This window comes from Podarcis liolepis (genome assembly GCF_965112155.1).
Source record: "Podarcis liolepis genome assembly, chromosome: 12".
Classification (NCBI taxonomy): domain Eukaryota; kingdom Metazoa; phylum Chordata; class Lepidosauria; order Squamata; family Lacertidae; genus Podarcis; species Podarcis liolepis.
Window position 1 is genome coordinate 53,623,684 of NC_139563.1, and position 16,175 is coordinate 53,639,858.

The 16,175-nt window shown below is 44.3% G+C and overlaps 1 long non-coding RNA gene across 1 annotated transcript; it reads right to left on the reverse strand.

Moving 5' to 3' along the window:
• Positions 1-8,331: 8,331 nt before the first annotated feature.
• LOC310690224 lies at positions 8,332-15,942 on the reverse strand. The gene is made up of 3 exons (XR_014517998.1): positions 15,869-15,942; positions 9,146-9,427; positions 8,332-8,359 (listed from the first exon to the last, which is right to left on the reverse strand). It is a non-coding gene; the product is annotated as an uncharacterized lncRNA (long non-coding RNA).
• Positions 15,943-16,175: the final 233 nt, after the last annotated feature.

Here is a 16,175-nt window from a genome sequence, read left to right on the forward strand (position 1 = left end):
TTTCATCTTGGCTTCTGTTTGCAAAATTGTGTTCCAGCCTTGGCTGAAGCTTCTGTTCACAATTCAAGTGCATGCAGGTCTTGTGCTTCATGGTTGCCATGGTGACACTGACAGAAACTCCCTCCCAGAGTTTCTCAGGTAATCCCCTTTCCTAAAATAAAAACAAATCCCTTTATTCGTTTCCCCCTTCATTTTCAAGGAAAGTTATTTTTATTTAATTTAATCATAAAGTCCATCCCAGTATGTTGACAGTTTATACCTTCACTAGTTTTGAAATTGGCTGTATATATATTTTCAATCTGTTTTTTGTTTCTCCTGCTGTAAGACTTGCTTTCCTGTGCAAAGTGAGACTTGTTGAAATGGTCTGTATGCCTTTTAAAATAAAATAAAATAAAATGACTTTTCCAGCCAACATGTTCTCTCCAAAATAAATCCTATGCAGTCTATTCATTACTGACCTCCATCATGTCTATTAATTTTACTAGGGTCAAGGGCTGTAAAACAAACAGTACTTACTAGCTTAATCCCTCAAGTTGGCACTTGAAGGAACTGACCTGACATTGAAGGTGGAAGAGAAGTATTGTTTTACTCCAACAGAGGTATCATCATTCACTTAACATCACAAAGAAGTTCCCTTCAAAGATAAATATACCAATTTATGATGTAAAAAAAACCCCCACACACCACAGAATAAATATACAGCTGGTACAATCATCATCATTATATCTCTAGGCCGCTCTTCATCTGGGTGGTATACAACAATACATAAAATCTTACCCCAAAAATTAAAAATAAAACCTATTATGCCACGGTGTCCAATAGCAATGTGCCAATAATAATAATAATAATAATAATTTTTTATTTATACCCCGCCCATCTGGCAGGGTTTCCCAAGCCACTCTGGGCGGCTTCCAACAAAATATTAAAATACAGTAATGCATCAAACACTAAAAGCTTCCCTGATGTCTTCTAAAAGTCTGGTAGTTGTTTTTCTCTTTGACATCTGGTGGGAGGGCGTTCCACAGGGCGGGTGCCACTACCGAGAAGGCCCTCTGCCTGGTTCCTTGTAACTTGGCTTCTCACAGCAAGGGAACTGCCAGAAGGCCCTCGGCACTGGACCTCAGTGTCTGGGCAGAACGATGGAGATGGAGATGCTCCTTCAGGTATACTGGACCAACACTGTAATTATCATAAACCATCACGATTTATGATACTTGCAGTCAGAGAATCAGAGAATCCTACAACTGTAGAGTTGGAAGGGACCCTGAGGATCATCTAGTCCCGTTTTCCTCACCGTACACACAATATTGCCCCCCCATGTGGCAGCTGCACTCCCCGCTCCCATTTTATCTGGGTCTTCCAGATCCATGTTTATCTTGAGATGACTATTGGACTCTGCTACATGATATGTTTTATAAATGTACTACCTCATTCCTTACAGTTGAAATTGAATTGAAATTGAAATACTTTATTGTCACTTGTACAACTTGTATACAGTGAGATTAAACGAGCACCCCCCACTCAGCTCTCTTAGTCTTAGTCTTAATTCTCCTCGTTTCCTGACGACACCCACCAAACCCAAAAGTCAGTTGCCCTGTTGTTATCTTTTCATTCACAGCCCACGGATAGAAGCTGTTCTTTACCCTGTTGATCAAGAAAGTGCCGGCCAGGGTGTGAATCATCCCTGAGAATTTTCCTCACTCTCCTGAGGCAATGTTCTTCCGCTATTTCATCCAGCGGATTCACAGGACAGCCCATAATATCTTGTGCTGTATTCACCACCCTCTGTAGGCACTTCCTATCAGATGATGTCAAACCAGTGTACCATAAAAATAATGGAAAATATTCCCGAATAAGCCGTGCTTCGCATCCATTTTGCAATTCAGAAGCAGATGGGCTACAAAAGCCCTCTTCAAACAGAGAGGTTGAAGGGTTGACAGCGGTATTTGCTCAAGGGTATAAAAAATGCAGCGAGGCAAAAGCACTCACTAGTAAAAGCATCAGAAAAATTAGCTGGAACTATTTTTTTAGATGCGAATTTAAAATTAAGCCATGAGTCACACATGGTTACAAATATAGAGGCACTGCATCCAGCCTTTCAAAAATAAAACTTCCCACAAGTACTGTGACCAAGGTACTTACTGGTAGGTCAAACAAATATATAACAATAGTATATTTAAACAGAATTTAAAACTAAAACCACCGGTAACATTTGCTATTTCGTTCAAATGTATAATTTTAGCTTCGTTTCATCATTTGACAATGATCAGCAGAGGGTCAGTTAATAAAATGCAAGCCGAAGCTGCAGACAGTCGGTAGCTAGAAAACTATGCCAAAAATAAGCATTTCATAATTATTCAGTTTTGCGTGTTTTCTCGTCTGATCACGTATTTACTTTTAGTGAGTGTGCCTGTGTCATCTGCAAAACTCAGGTGTTCTGTTTTGTTGTCATCCGTCAGTCTCGGGAGACAATGGAAGAAGGTGCGCTGGGGGGTGAAGTCAAACGATTATTTTGTATAATCACCTCGTAAAAAGAGTGTGTGTGCCTTGAATTGATGGAGTCATTTTAAACACATAGAAAAGACCACATTGTCCATTGTTAAGTCTGCTTGATTGGGTTGTTGTCAAGATTTTGCCCTTTTTAAGGCCTTGGGCACGTTGGGATTTTTTTAGTGAGGACCATCACATGTCACTCCTCTGGTCTAAACCACTGAGCTTCTTGGGGCTTGCCAATCATAGGGTTGGCGGTTCGAATCCCCGTGACGGGGTGAGCTCCTGTTGCTCGGTCCCAGCGCCTGCCAACCTAGCAGTTCAAAAGCACAAGTAGATAAATAGGTACTCTTGGACTACATGGAATTGGCGGAAATGACTGGCAGAATCCGAGACCAGGGAGAAGAGTCGGTGGAAGAAGATTGGAGGAAATTTAAAGACTATTTACAGAAATATTGCAAAATTAAGGAATGTTAGAATGATGTTGGATTGAAGTTACGTGGTTTCTAGCTGTAATGGTTTAAAAGAATATGGAAAAATTGGATTTTTAATAGGTAAAAATTTAATGTTATAATATATTAAGATTAAAGATCAGGATAATAAGGAGGGAAAGGAATTGCTGAACTAATAAATTGAACTGGAATACAAAAAAGGGAGGTATGAGGAGGTCCGGGAAACAAGTAAATGAAAGATAAGTGATGTAAAGATGGAATTATTTTTAACTGTTTTTTATTTCCTATTTTTTCTTTTTTCTTTTTCATTATGTAATACTGTGAAAACTTTAATAAATATTTATAAAAAGATAAATAGGTACTCTCCGGTGGGAAGGTAAATGGCGTTTCTGTGCGCTGCTCTGGTTTTGGTGTTCCGTTGCGCCAGAAGCGGCTTAGTCATGCTGGCCACAGGACCCGGAAAAACTGTCTGCAGACAAACGCCGGCTCCTTTGGCCAGTAAAGCGAGATGAGCACCACACCCCATAGTTGCCTTTGACTGGACTTAACTGTCCACGGGTCCTTTTTACCTTCTGGTCACTTTTTCGTTTGGCAAAGAGAACATATTTTGGCTTTTGAAGGGATCTGGGTACAAGTCAGACCCAGCTGAGTAACGGTGAGCCTTGAGAAGCACAGAGAGCTAAAAGAGAAGTGGGAAGGAGTCTCACTCTTCTAGTTTTCTTCTTTAGCTCCATGTACATTTCAAGAAAGGGACGTGGGGGCGCTGTGGGTTAAACCACAGAGCCTAGGACTTGCCGATAAGAAGGTCGGCGGTTTGAATCCCCGCGACGGGGTGAGCTCCCGTTGCTCGGTCCCTGCTCCTGCCAACCTAGCAGTTCAAAAGCACGTCAAATTGCAAGTAGATAAATAGGTACCGCGCCGTCAGGAAGGTAAACGGCGTTTCTGTGTGCTGCTCTGGTTCGCCAGAAGCAGCTTAGTCATGCTGGCCACATGACCCGGAAGCTGTATGCCGGCTCCCTCGGCCAATAAAGCGAGATGAGCGCCGCAACCCCAGAGTCAGCCACGACTGGACCTAATGGTCAGGGGTCCCTTTACCTTTACTTTTCAAGAAACAAAAAAGGCAGCCATCACACTACCTCCTGGGGCACTGGGGGCTCAAGGGCTCTGTGGGAACTGGGAGAAAAAGTGCTTTTGCAAAGCCAATTGCTGCTTGTGTTCGTAAATCACTTGCTTTCCGCAGCAGCAGCCAACAGAAGAATTATTTGATAGTTAATTTAATTTTTCAGTCTCCACCAGCTGTTTTAGCTACAGAGTGTTAGCTTGTTTTATTCTCACTCTAATTAAGGCTTGGTATTATTTTGCTGGCATTTGCCCCTTTCCGCTATATTCCCTTATCAATTAACTTTTCTGAAGTTTAAATGTTGTATATTCTAGGTATGTAGGGAATTGTATTGACTGGAGGGTCTTTGGAGATAGACAAGGTAAAAAGTAATAGCAAGGAACATTGGACTAGGAATGCTGAAAGTATTTTGATTGGAAGGGCATTGGTTTTGAGAAGAAGCAAAAGCTAACTTAAAGCTGAAGAACCCCAGACAATTCACATTAAAACAGCCATGTATTAAAAAAGTGAATAAAATCATGGTTTTCATAACAACAGAACATGCTGATCCTCACTACGCAACTTATACACTGTTCAGACTGCAACACTTCAGGAGACAAAGGGATCGATTCAAAATCCAGCTAAATTAGAGCTCTTGAGCCAAGCTAATTTATCCCAATTGATTTCAGTGGGACTTAATTTTAATTTTACACATACCGTATTTTTTGCTCTATAAGACTCACTTTTTCCCTCCTAAGAAGTAAGGGGAAATGTGTGTGTGTGCGTCTTATGGAGCGAATGCAGGCTGCGCAGCTATCCCAGAAGCCAGAACAGCAAGAGGGATTGCTGCTTTCACTGCGCAGCGATCCCTCTTGCTGTTCTGGCTTCTGAGATTCAGAATATTTTTTTTCTTGTTTTCCTCCTCCAAAAACTCGGTGTGTCTTGTGGTCTGGTGCATCTTATAGAGTGAAAAATACGGTACTTTGGCTTAGTAGCAGTAAGGCAGTGAACTGTGTCCTAACCCTTCCCTCTGTACCCCATCTTACCCCTGTATCAGGACTTGCTCCCCATTTGTTCTAGTGGTATGGGACCTAAGCTATAAGCTTCCTGTACTATTTCTCTGTTCTTTAGGGCACCTAGAGCGTAACACTGAACTGACACAAACAATTGTTGTAACAGTGACTGGGAAAAGTGGTTCATAAGAGCATAAAATGGTTAAAAAAACAACAACCCCAATCTGGTCCAAAAATCATTTCTCTGACGCTGTTATACAAATGAACTAAGCAAGTTTTTCCTGGGAATAAAGGTGCCAATTTCACAAGGCCCTGTTCCTGTGTGTTGATCTGTGAACCTTAGTAGATAGCAAAGATGCCCTGAGGTTCTTATTATGTACTCATTCAACCACTCACTCAAAACCAACAACAATTTTTAACAAGGTTACAAATTCCCTTTTCATCCATCGAGTCCAGTGTGTCTGCTCCAGAAATCACTATTATTTATTTGTCGATCTTACCTCAGATAGTCTTTCCAAAGGTGTCAGTGGTGGTTTACATCTATGCCCCGACTGAACTGCACATGTCATAAAGCAACTCCAAATTGTTTGGAAGTTGTCCATTGCCATTCCTTTTCGCAGTGTGCTACCCTTGTGTTTGAGTTTTTCCATTAATGTCATTCCTCAGAATTCTGGGTTCCAACTATCCAGTAAGCTATATACTCTCAAGGTCCTGTTTTCCCCCTAGCAGTAATTGAGTTCAATGTTTTCAAGTTTCTTGTTGTAAGACAGGCAAGAAATAATATGCAATTTGTATCTTCACTTGGTGCTTCAGCCATTTTGTTCAAATGAGGTCTTCTCCTAAGAATAATTAATGTTTGCTCACCACCACTCTTCACCAAGTGATTCAGTACACTTGTAGCATCTCTGCCAAAACTAATAAAATGAACATTTCGCTCCTTTGTGTACTTTTGGATAATCCCTGGATTGCTTTGCTCCCATTGAAACGTGCATCTCTCTCTGTTACCAAAATGAGAAATGAGACATGTGCATATCAATTTGACTAGGGCTAACAGGCTTGGAGCCAATGGACTCTGAGCATGAACAGAAGGCAATTGTGCTTGTGCAATTGTGGCCCCACATCAAACCCTATCCCAGAAATCCTTGCACTCTTTGTAGCAGCTCTGTGGTGCTCTATTCTCCAATGATGTAGATGCAGGTGGCGCTGTGGTCTAAACCACTGAGCCTCTTGGGCTTGCCAATCATAAGGTTGGCGGTTCGAATCCCGTGAGGGGGGGAGCTCCCGTTGCTTGATCCCTGCTCCTGCCAACCTAGCAGTTCGAAAGCACGTCAAAGTGCAAGCAGATAAATAGGTACTGCTCTGGCAGGAAGGTAAATGGTGTTTCCATGTGCTGCTCTGGTTTGCCAGAAGCAGCTTAGTCATGCTGGCCACATGACTCAGAAGCTGTCTGCAGACAAACACCGGCTCCCTCGGCCTATAGAGCGAGATGAGCGCACAACCCCAGAGTCGTCCACGACTGGACCTAACGGTCAGGGGGGGTACCTTTACCTTTACCCTCCAAGCAGAACTTCATGTGTAATTCTTAGCATCCATGTCATGGTCCGGCACAGAAAATGACATAGGTGCAGCTTCAAGTTTGAGAGGGCTCTCAACACAGTGCCCCGCAGATGGCCCTTTCCTATATCAATGCCTCCCCATGAGGCCTCGCAGGCTTACTTGTGGGGAGAGGAAGTGGGCACAGCACTGGGGCAACTTGATGAGCACTTGGACAGCTTGAAATTCAAATTTCCTAAAATGCCCCCAAAGTATCATTGTTCCGGGACTTCACAGGAAATTAAAACGGCATCTGCACACTTTCTGGAGCCTCGGAAAATAAGGCATCAAGACAGGTGGCAACTTTCTGTACATCTCCTGTATAGAGAAGACTGTGACATACATCCAGTGGAGCTGTATGCACTGTGATGGCCTGGGAATCTGATTCAGAGGATGAACCTGAGGAATCCCAGCCTCCACAGGAGTCCCCGCCTCCGGGGCCAGCTGAGCCGGGGCAGGGGCTTGAACCTGAAGGGCCCTCACCTGTGCTGGATCCTCAGGAGCAGACACCAGCTGAATCTGCTCTGGCTCCAGAGGTGATTGAGGACCCATTGCCTACAGGTGCGCCTCTCCCAGCCCTGTCAGGGGAAGGTGAAGCTGCCCCTGGGTCCAGTAACCCTCCAGCCTCTCCTGAGCTGCAGAGGCTCAGGGCAGAGAGGCGGAGGGAACTAAGTTCCCGCAGGAGGAGTGCTCGCCTCCAGGCCAGGAGAGGCGAGTCACCTGTGGACCGGGGCCGCCCTATGCCTCGGGGGAGATAAAGGCCAGCCGCCCAGTCCCAGGTTGTGGGAGCAACATTGTTGGTTACCTGTTCCTGCTGGTACCCTGTCTTGCTTTCTGCCAGAGTTCCTGACCATGCCCGACTCCCTGCCTTGGACCCCGTTTCAGCCTCGGACCGGACACGGACCATGCCGCATGGTACCCCCCCCCCCCCAGGACCAGCACATGCACGCTTAGCAGAGTTCCATAAGAAGCGAGGCTGTGTAGGCATGTGGCATCACGATTTTCTTTATTTACAGCAAATCAAAACAACAAAACATGGCTAATGTGAACAGCGTCTCTCACATGCGTCTTCTCTGTCCGAGAGCAGAGAACAAAGAGCAGGAAACAAAAGCACAAAGAACAGAAGTTCTGTATCTGAGTTTCCGTTCCACACTTCCAGCAGTGCGGAATGTAAATAAGGATCACATGATCCTGCGATGAGAGAATGAAATACTGACAGCAACAGTGGGCACTGCCTGGGCCCTGGCAGCTGCATGAGGAAGTTGTGTGCTGATGCCAGACCCACCCCAAAAATAATATAATAATTGGATATTATTCATTCATCTGGAGGGGAAAGGGCTGGAGGTGAATCTGCTGTCATGCGCAGCACATGAATGCTATGGCAATGAAGTGAGTGTATAGGATCTGAAGGCTAGGGTTAGGATAATCACCATGTTTCTGTGATCAGAAGCAAACGAAACAATAGCAGACAATTGATGTGTGTCATTACAGAGACAGGTGGTTGCCCACTTGAAAATGAAGAAGGTGAAAATGAGTTGAAGGTGCCCCCTAGCCATCAAGCTGAGCCGTGTTTCTCCTAACATGGGAGGCAACACATTCAAAAGAAGTCCCTGCAGATATGCCTGGCTGCATTCTAGAACACTGCAAAACTCATATTCCATTACAGAATCTCTTTTAAAGTTCAGGGCTTTCTCTTAAAGTTTCACCAATACCTACTGTCAGGGGTTCAGGGACAGAGGCACAGGGGAGGCAGGAGATGGAGAGCGATGGGGAGGAATCCCAGTACAGCGAGGAAGAGGATGGCAGTGGGTCGGAGGATTCCATGAGCCTCTCCAGCGAATCTGAGGATTCCCAGGAGGGGGCGCCTGTGGTCAAAGCAAGGGGAGCCCCAGGGGGGACGCAGCGAGGGCAAGGGGCCAGCAGGGAATCCCAAAGTGGCAGCTGGGAGTCAGGACCAGCTTCCCCACCAGAGCGCAGCAAAGGGGGAGGAGGTTCCAGTGTGACAGGGGAAGCAGCTCCGGCAGCAGAAGAGGAGGGGAGGTCAGAGCAAGCCATCCTCCCGGAAGGGGAGGGGAGTAGTGAAGGGAGTAGTGTAACTGTCAAAAGAAAGGTTAGAAGTTGGGCGCGCGCGCCAAGTTCAAATGTGCAGGCGCGCGGAAGAACAGGGAGCCCGGAGGAGGAGCCAGGTCCCAAAGCCCGCAGGAGGGAGAGCAGTCTGAGGATTCAGCGTCAGGGGAATCCAGGAGGGGCAAAACCCCAGCGGGCAGGAAGACCCTGCGGAAGAGGAGAGAAAGGAAGAGGTGGAGCAGCGCAAGCTTCTTAAACTGGTGCAGGGGAGGGACCGACTCAGAGGGGACTTCAACGGTCTAAGCGTAACAGACGTGGGGGCTGCGCGCCTCAGCTGTGGAGCGGAAAATGAACTGCAATAAACTTCTTTGTATATAAAGGAAACCTGGCGTTGGTCCTTTGTGAGCTAGGACCTGAGGCAGCCCTGACACCTACCTTGTCTAAATAATGCAAGCTCATCCTGCTTGAAGAACAGGAGATGGACGGCACTCGTTTTCCCTCCTTCTAAATATCTGCCATGACTCCAGCTCTTAGCAGATTTCAAGAACCCATGGAGACTTCAAGGCACAGTTCCTGCATTCCAACCAGCTTTCAGGGTCCAGAAAAAATAACATTCTGCTTTGAATTTTGCAAACATTAGTGGCGGCACTGCGAACACATTTCATCATGGTGGCAACAATAAGAATGCTGTGTTGGCTTATCTTTCTGGATTCCTGGAAAGGAAGAAGGTTCGTTGACAAAATCTCAGCCACACATTAGTTTGCAAGCTTCAAGTGTTACGTAAATATTTTCTTTATTTCCACAAGCTAAACCTGTAGCTCAGTATATGCTGGAACAAGGCATATGGGATCCCATCTGGGACAGTTGCATATAATTTCTTCAAGGAACATCTTTGCAACCTGCTTTACCACTTCTGCAAAGAATTCAGCATAGTAATCTAGCTTTAGAAAAATCACAGTCCTTGCTCCATACCCAACCCAGAAAAGTTGGGCAGGAAGGGTGTTAGGTACTAAGCTTGGATCCTAGAACAATAGGCAGGTAGGATCCTAGAATGCAACAACTGATTGGCCTGCAGGAAAAGACCAATCAGGCTCCAGGAGGGAAGCAGAATCAGCCAATCAGACGGGACTCATTGTGTAAATAATGTATATAAAAGCCTGAGGCTTGGGGGGCAATTCAATCACTGTTTTACAAGCTGCAATAAAGATCATGAAATCACTACAGAGTATATTTCAGAGGGGTTATAGGGTCATTGAACACAGTGGGACTTTCCCCTGTCCTGAGTGAGTGTGCATAGGGCTTCACTGTGTACATGAAGCTAAAGAACCACAAACAGCCCTTGAATTTTTCAACAGGCGAGTCTTTCAGGGTGGGAAGGGGACTTGTGTTACAAGTGTGCCCCTGACTCAAAAAGAATAAAAATTCTTCCTGGCCCTGGTCTTATTGGAAAGCCCTATGAATTCCTTCTCTCATTATGCACTCAGAACTGAAAGTCCCCCACATTCCTTTTCTTTGAAGGGGTGTGTGTGAAAGTACTGGAAAGTACTTGTTTCAGCCATGTAAAAAGGTAAAGGACCACAGGATGGTTAGGTCCAGTCAAAGGCAACTATGGGGTGCAGCGCTCATCTCACTTTTCAGGCCAAGGGAGCTGGCCTTTGTCCACAGACATCTTTCCGGGTCGTGTGGCCAGCATGACTAAACCACTTCTGGTGCACCGGAAGCCAGAGTGCATGGAAAAGCTATGTACCAACTCTTAATAGATGCTCAATACCTAGACAGAGGGGGGTAGTGAGAGAAAAGGAGGCACATCTGAATGTCCAGCAGTTCACAGACACAGAGTGGATAAGTGAAGCCCATTTCTGCAAAACTCGGGAAAAAGGACTAAAATTAATACACAGGTGACATTGAATTCTGATTTAACTTAGTTACATTAATCTGAATCTGTCCCCTTTGTGCTGCAGAGGATGTTCAATTAAAGGTACACTGCTTTACCCATGGTGAACCTTTGAAAAGGAACTGAAATCCTGGGGAACAAATTTCATTTTAATAAGCTAGATTGTACTGCAACCTGAGCTACCTGGCCCTGCCTTGGCACTTCTATTTTTAAAGATGGAAGTTGACAACCCCTTGACACACAAAGTACTGAAACTTAAAGAGCTAGTAGCTACCAGGCTGGAGAAATTTTGCCACTGGAAAGATTTGAGAAACCCCTCTGTTAATAATTAGGATAGGAGGCTCTGGTAGTCGGCTTCAGACAAGAAATGGACTCCACAATGTAAAGGGTCAAGGGGAGAAACATAATCAGAAAAATTATTGGAGTGTTTGCTTCCTATTTATTACTTACACTAAGGCAAGGGATTCAAATGTTGCTCCAATTTCTTTTGGAAGCGATTTTCTGGTCTCCAGCTATGCAAGCATGATTTTTCTGTTATTGTGTTGTAGGCTTACCTATCTGTAACAATACTACAGGAGGTTACTTAATTGTGGGTTTCCTTATTGTTGTTAAACAATAGCAACAAATTGATTTTTAAAAAAAGAATCAGAAGGTACTTTAAAAGGTCATCTTGTTCACCCTCCTGCTTGGTGAAGGATTTGCAATGTAGAATCCAGCTGCAACAAGCGTCCTCTTTAATGGAGAAGAGCAATTGTGGAAGCTTCTGCAGTTGGTCTGTGCATGTTTAGTTCACAAAGCTGGACTGCTCAAAGGCCACAAAGAACATCTACAGCAAGGATGGAGAACCTGGCTCTCCAGATATTGTTGCACTGCAACTCTTTTTTTAAAAAAAAACATTTTTATTGAATTTTCCCAAATTTTTAAGACAAACACAAAAACATAGACAAACATAACACGACACAACACAAATAACAAGTATATTTTCAAATCCTTATTTTCTTAACATCTTTCACTGACTTCCCCACACCTCCCCTTCTTGTATCCCAATTCCAATAGTTAGCTCAGCAAGTTCTTGTCCCCAACTTTTACCTTATTAATATTATACCTAATTCATCTTAATTGACCAATTTTAACTTATGGACCTCAATTTAATCCACAATACTCATCATAGACCCTTTTCTAAGGTCGACCCAAATTCCCTTCCACAAATTTCCCAATTTTTATAATAATTACAAAACAAAATAACAAAAAGAAAACATATAGTTATACACCCTTTGGATTCCAAAACTCTCACCCCCCCCTTTCCCGGTTTCGATCCCAAAAATATCTCTCAATCTATCAGCTGATAGCTGTTGCACTGCAACTCTTATCATCCCTGACCATTGGCCATGTTTCCTCCCAGGTAAGGGGCGCATCCTTCAGTATTCTCCCAAATTCCAAAAAATTCTATGCTCAGTAGATAGCCAGTCTTTAAAATTTATCCTGAAGCATACCTCACAGTCTGAAAATGAGAAACCATTGTTGATTTTGAAAAATGGTTCTACTGCAACACATTTCTTCAGCTGCCACTATTTCTTTATTCTAACGGCAGGGAAGCAGCTGTAAGTCTGTGCACCTTAATTCTGTCTATTCTTCAGCCGTAGATTTCTTGCCATATACATATGTTCAAATAGCAGGTAACAATGCTGCTTAGCTGGCTGATGAGCCCACTCAAACAGATGGTCTTCTCGCTTGGCAGACTTGTAACCATAATTGAAACACATAGACACTAAAGCTTCAGAAACAAATGCAGGCTGAATGATGAAGTCTTTGGAACTGATGGATACATTCTCATCTTTTTGTGTTGGGGTTTCAGCTTTCCCACACCCCAGGTACTTAGTTGAACTAATAGTCAACCGAAGCACAGTGCCCCAGTCAAGGGAAGTAATAGTCCCATTCTATTCTGCCTTGGTCAAACCACCCTGGACTACTTTGTCCAGTTCTGGGTACTGCAATTTAATATTGACAAGCAGGAACGTGTGCAGAGGAGGACAACCAAGATGATAAACGGTCTGAAACCAACCTTATGAGGAAATGATTGAGGGATTTGGGTATGTTTAGCTTGGAAAAGAGGACACTGATATGATAGACATCTTCAAATATCTGAAAGGCTTTCACGTGGAAGATGGAGCGAGCTTGTTTTCTCCTGATCTGGAGAGTAGGATCCACACCAATGGATTCAAGTTACAAGAAAGAAGATTCCAACTAAACATTAGGAAGAACTTTCTGTAAGAGCTGTTTGACCATGGAAAAGTCTCCTTCCTTGAAGGTTTTTAAGCAGAGGGTGGATGGCCATCTGTCATGAATGCTTTAGTTGAGATTCCTGCTTTACAGGGGGTTGGGTTTAATGACCCTCAAGGTACCTTTCAACTCTACAATTCTATGATTCTATATTTCAAGGGAAGAAAATGTATGAAGAATCCAAATTGCAATTGCAATCTATTTTAGGAAGCAAAATAGTCACCTTCAAATCTTGGACCTGAATAGGGCTAGCAGAGTCGTAGAATCATAGAATTGTTGACTTGGGAGTTAGTTAGTTAGTTGAGTTGAGTTAGTCCAACTTCTTGTAATGCAAAAATCATAGTCTTATATTCAGCCAGACAATTGGTCTGTCTAACCCAGGAATCCCCGAGCTGAGTGCAGCCCCAATTCTGCTTGGTCCCCAGCTCCCAGGTTTTCGCCAAGCTGAAATTCTCTAGAAAAACACGTGATCTTCATCGTCATTTTTATACAAAAAAACCCACACCTTTGGAATGTATAGCCTTTGATAAGAAGCCCAAGTGGCCAGCATATCTGCTATAGGCAGCAGAACTTTTGTCATATCCTGCTAGCTGGACGTTTGACTCAGAAAGTAATTTTATTCAGCAGCAACTGGAGTTAATACTGTTGCTGTATTTGGCAGATACTATGACACATCTGTGCAATCAAAACATACTTGAGATAGCCCATTAGTTTTCTGCTCAATGGCAGAGCACATTGTGCTGTTCCAATGTGTTTTTTAAAGGATAACCTGCACTGTGACCCTCTCCCCCAGTAGTATGAAAGGAAGTCTCCATTTCTGGCGCAACTGCTCACTCGAAGGAATTTCATGTTGCTCCAATTATTGCTTAGAGCAGTGTTTCCCAAACGTTTTTGGGCAACGGCACACCTGCTTACCGGAAAAAAATCTCGCGGCACACCACCATTAAAGCCCCGCCCCGTGACGTCAGCGCGCAGCGTCACGCGGGGGGGACGCACAAAAGTGAACGTTTTTTCCCTCCCCCTTGCCGGGGTGGGAGGAGGCAGCAGAGCGAGGGCAGCTGAGGCGGCGGCGGCGATAGCGGGCGGAGGAGGAGCCGTCGCCGGGAGTTGCTGCTGCTGCTGTTGCTGCTGCTGCCCGGACATGCCGGCCTCCTCCTCCTCCGCTGTCTCGCGCGCCTCCCTTTTGCGCGCGCTGCCCCGCCGCTCGGCACCAGCACCGCGGAGCCGCCCCCGGCTCGACGCGGATCCTCGCCGCCGCCCCGCCTCTCGCCGCCCGACTCGCCCGCCTCCCTCCCACGGCACACCAGCCGGTGTCTCACGGCACACTAGTGTGCCGCGGAACACCGGTTGGGAAACACTGGCTTAGAGGTCAGTGTTTGTGGCCGTTTTTGTCGAGAATCACTTGTGGTATTGAGAGCAGAAATGGATTGATTCACTGAGGTTGCTTCACTTACACACACCCAGTTTCAACATATTGATCTACATTAGCCTAAGCCATTTAAGTTTAAGTGCTGTCACAAACACGGCTGAAAGGGTGTCCTTCCAAGCAAGCGAGAACAGCACGTAGGCTGCTGCATCAGCGACTGGGCTGTCTTGAAGAGTCCCAAGATAAGGAAAAGTGTGAGTCTCCAATATGCCAAGTCCAAGAATGTAGTGAAACTTTTTGATTAGCATTTAAAACTTTGCTGGCAAACAGTGGCTCCCCAACTCCTGCCGCTCCCCTGCCCATAGACCATTTGAGAATTGCTTGGGGTCTTGGAAGAGCACATAATGAGTTTCCTACCTGTGGTAGCAATTGTGATGCACTGTGCTGGAGGCCGTACGGTTTTTAATTGTCGTTTCCCCTGGAATTCAAAATTGTAATGCACTAAAATACAGTACAAGAAATAAAAGGCAAAAAAGAAGAAGTTAAAAATCAATGTGAATATTTGATGCAGGCAAACCACAGGCCACCTGAATGAAGCTCACAGATCATAGTTTGGAAACCCACGGTGGAAAATTACCGTAATCATTTCTTTAGGAAAGTCTATACAATCATATTGAATAACAGAACTATCTTTTGTATTTGCTCTAAGAAGATTAGGTGCCAAGCATTCCACCAGGAGGGTTATCCTGCTTCGCCAGTATGTTTGCCTCCTTAAATACTCGATTGGCTATAATTTGATATTATACTACAAGTATTGCAAATTCCTTCAGTAGCCAAGCGTCACCAACTAAGCAGTGTAGACAGTGTATACAAGGTCTTATCTTACTACACTAGGGATTATATCACTATATCTGAAATTTCATGCATATCAGTTAATGTCTTGACACTCCTCCACAAAAATAGCTGTTTACTTGGCTATTTTCCTATGTTGTGAAGGCTCAAATTTCAATTCAGTGGAGCAGCGTCAAGATATTAACTGATATGTGTGAAATTTCAGATATAACTATATAATGGACTGATTGACATTTTCCTCAGCCCCAGACTTTAAACACAACCAGTTTCAGGTGAGTGAATATTGGGATGGTGGTACGTGAACATTATGAGATTCACATGGTGTTCTTTAGCTGCGTTGCAGGGGAACTGAGCTTCATGGTGGAACTGAATAGGTTAGCAAGTCAGCAAATGGAATGCTAATTCAAGATGTCATTTCATTTCATTTATTTATTTACGGCTATTAGCCCATAATTCAAGATGTCACCTTTGCCCCTGTTCTCAATCCACCCACTCTGTCCCTACCATCACATCAAACCAAGTATATCACAGCCAGTCTCCTTTGTTGCCAGAAAACCAACTGTAAGGCTGTTCTCACTGGCTTGGAGGAAATAAAAAGCAGGATGAGAAGGGGCAGGAAATGGCTGATGGCTTGAGTCATTTTGAAGCTGGAAGAACCCACAGAGAACCTTTTTTTTATTCTGTGTCCAAACATATTCATTCTCACCCAAAACATCTGTCTTAGCATCAGGGATAAAGGGGAGGATCGGTCCCCAAACAAACTTTTCTGTTATCAGGATGCTCTTGGAATCACACCATTCTTTAGAGGGACTCAAAACCTCTTCCATCAGTTTGGGGGTACCAAAACGCAATACCCTAAAAAAAAAGCAATATAAACTTTACACTACTTCATATCAAAAGGTGGGACTTCTGGTGAAAAGGAGACGAGGGTCCTGTCACTTTTAGTTTAATATGTGGTAGTCACCTTCCAAGACACTTGCAGGCATGGTCTGGTTACACCCAATAACATAGTACTGAATATTTATTTATGGATATTTGATTTATAGATGCCTAAAAACAATGGTGGAAT